The following is a 3566-nucleotide window of genomic DNA, read 5'->3' as shown; positions in this document are numbered from 1 at the left end:
ATGGAAGCTGAATAAAGTTGATGGGTTGGTTGAAGGAATGAATGTTTATAATTATGTATTAATTATTGATTGCTGCACAAAAATTATCCAAGCTTAGTAGCAAACAATAACTTTGAAACTTTGAAGTGCTTCAGAACCTAAAATGCTTACCGCAGGACCTGGCAGCTCTCAACGAACAGCAACTCTTATTATCATCCATCATCTGTGTTCTCAACAGTGCTTAGGTATAAAGGGAAGAAGCACAGAGCCTTGTACAGAATGTGAGCCTTGGAACCAGACAAATCTAGGCCCAAATTCCTATGATGCCTTTTATTAGCTGCATTTTCAACTTCCTCTGCAGGAAGGGGAGGCATTTCAAATGACTTAGAGAAATTAAAGTATCACAAACTAATATGAAAACTACACTTTCAGGGATCATTTCTACAGGGCATTGCTAGAGAAGTTTTTATACACTGTGCAGAGCACCAGAAACCACAAGGCGTAGGCACAGCATTCTCTCCCAAGCTCGGAGATGGCCCTTGGTATTGCTTCGTTGCAAACTGTGATTTGCCATTGATACCCTTTCTTCTCTTCCTCAGGAAGAGTAAGAGGGAGAAGATGCAGACTCAGTAAGAAAAAACAAAAAAGAAACTTAATATTATCTACCTTAACAAGGTTTGATGGCAAAAACATTTTAGAACCAGAGACTGCAAACTCAAATATCTGCCTGGAAGGCAACGTAAATGGGAGAAGCTGTAGGAGGCACATGAAACTAGACTTGAGGGTTATCTATCATCATTTATGTTTTCCGGTAAGGGCAGAAGTTCGTGTTGGTGCTTATGCTAGCTGCTTGGTAAACCAGCCAGTTGTGCCATGGCCCATGCTGTGGCGTGTAAGATGCTCCAAGCAACTTAGGAAAGTCAATGATATTTGTCCACTATGGGGGCCACAGTGACATCACTGACCACATGCAAACAAGAAGATACACATCTGCTGGAAAAGTATCAGCACTATTAACAAGAATGAGAAGTTATTTTAAGAATATTGTGCCCAATTTGCCATGTCCAACGGCAGAAGGTGCATTTACTTAGTAATCCATGGTGTATGGCTTTCCACTTAGATCAAATAACTATTCTTCTAAGTTAATTAAACTTCACTTTAATTCAATGTTAATTTGGTGTGTGCAAACAAATGGAAGCAATAGGTATTAATGTATTGGCACCATTCATATAAGAAAAATTTTATAAAAACATTTTATATTGGTGTCCTCAAATGATCCCAACTGAAAGTTAGTTGAGCTTATTCCAATAAAGGAACAAAGGTTTGATCTTTTCTATTTTTTAACATTCAGAATTATAGTAATGCTTTTGAAAATTTATCCTAGTGAAGGAAAATATTTGACATTATTGTCAATGCTATTATAAGTTCAAGTAACAAGTTAAACATTGAAAATAAAATTACTTGTGTGTTTGTTGATAATCTGAATTTTAAGGAATCTCAGTACTATGGTAATAACAATTTTTCTTATTAAATTATTACAAGAAACTTATAGAGCAGAAAAATATAACATTAATTTTGTTGTACACAAATTCATAATTATACTCAAATGTACAGTAATCTAAGAATCAAATAGAATCAGCAGTTGTCAACATTTATAAATATTGTATATATACACACAGAATAACATCAGTACAAAATTTTTAAATTGATTATGTTGTTAAATTTTAAAAAACCCCTTTAGGTTGGTAGCAGCTGCTTTTTCTCTTTGTTTTCTGTTATCAGATTTTAGAAATGTTTGTGCCTTTGAAGAACTACTTTGTAAATCAATGTGTCTTAGAATTGTATTAAAATTTTTAATAGTTCCTCTAAATTTTGGTTGCATTTTGAGCATGAAAAATTGAAAATCTTTAATTAAAGTATTTGATGGCAGTAACACCAAAACAATTTAAATTTTAAACTTTCAGAAAATTACAATTATTGAAAAGAGCTTCTAAACAGAAATATTGAAATTTATTGTTTTAAAAGTTAGAGAAACTGCTTTGAAGATCTCTATTTGTGAGAAGAATCTTTTTTTTGTTTTAATTCTGGTTAAACACACACATACACAACATAAAATGTATCATCTCAATAATTTTTAAGTGCATAGTTCAGTAACATTAAGTATATTTACATTGTTTCACAACTAATATCCAGGACTTTCTCATCTTGCAAGTGAAACTTTGTACCCTTTAAACAACTTTCCATTTCTTCCCTATGTCCAGCCCCTGGCAACCACCATTCTACTTTCTGTCTTTATGAATCTGACTACTCTAGTTACCTCATAAAAGTAGAATCATACAGTATTTGACTTTTTGTGACTAGCTTATTTTACACAGCATAATGTCCATGCATGTTTTAGCATGTGCCAGAATTTCCTTTAAAGTTAAATAATATTCCATTGAATATTACGAGCATATTGTTTATCCAAACACCTGTCAATGGATTCTTGGGTTGCTTCCACCTCTTAACTATTGTGAATAGTTAACTATTGTGAATAGCTAAGAAAATGGGTGTGCACATATCTTTTCAAGATCCTGCTTTCAATCCTTTTGGGTATATACCCAGAAGTGGTATTATTGAATCATATGATAATTCCATGTTTAATGTTTTGAGAAACTGCCATACTGTTTTCCATAGTGGCTGCACCATTTTACATTCCCACCAACAGTGCAGAAGGGTTTCAATGTCTCTACATCGTCACCAACAGTTGTTATTTTCTGTTTTGTTTTGTTTTTGATAGTAGCCACCCTAATAGGTGTGAGGTAATATCTTATCATAGTTTTGATTTGTATTTCCCCAATGACTAGTGATGTTGTGCATCTTTTTATATACTTGTTTTTCATTTATATATCTTCTTTAGAGAAATGTCTATTCAAGTCCTTTGACCATTTTTGAATTGAATTATTTGCATTTTGTTGTTGAGTTGTAGGAAGTCTTTATATATTCTGGACACTAACCCCTTATCATATATAAGATTTGCAAATATTTTCTATACTCTTTAGATTGTCTTTTCTATTGATTACATACTTCGATGCACAGAAGTTCTTAATTTTGGTGCAATCCAATTTGTCTATTTATACTTTTCTTGCCTATACTTTGGTGTCATATCCAAGAAATCTTTTCCAAATCTAATGTCATGATCTTTTTTCCCTTATGTTTTCTTCTAACAGTTGTATAGCTTTAGGTCTTATGTTTAGGTTCTTTGATCCATTTTATGTTAATTTTTAATATGGTATGAAGTAAGCATCCAGCTTCATTCTTTTGCATGTGAATATCCAGTTTATCCAGTACCATTTGTTGAAAAATCTATCCTTTCCACATTGAATTGTCTTGACATCATTGTTGAAAATTATTTTACCATATACATAAGAATTTACTTCTGAGCTCTCTAGTCTATTTCATTGCTTCTCTATGTCTATCTTTATGTCAGTACCATACTTTTGATTATGGTAGCTTTGTAATAAGTTTTGAAATTAGGAAGGGTGAGACCTCCAACTTAGTTCTTTTTCAAGGTTGTTTGGCTATTCAAATCCCTTGAGATTCTATAT

General features: G+C 32.6%; 1 non-coding gene across 1 annotated transcript; it reads left to right on the top strand.

Moving 5' to 3' along the window:
- The first annotated feature begins 395 nt into the window (after positions 1 to 395).
- On the top strand, positions 396 to 610 carry LOC142870237 (small nucleolar RNA U3). The gene has a single exon (XR_012918676.1). It is a non-coding gene; the product is annotated as a small nucleolar RNA U3 (small nucleolar RNA).
- Positions 611 to 3566: the final 2956 nt, after the last annotated feature.

Source organism: Microcebus murinus, chromosome 3 (assembly GCF_040939455.1).
Source record: "Microcebus murinus isolate Inina chromosome 3, M.murinus_Inina_mat1.0, whole genome shotgun sequence".
Taxonomy (NCBI): domain Eukaryota; kingdom Metazoa; phylum Chordata; class Mammalia; order Primates; family Cheirogaleidae; genus Microcebus; species Microcebus murinus.
The sequence above is the reverse complement of the archived record's forward strand: the minus strand, read 5'-3'. Positions and strand labels throughout refer to the sequence as shown.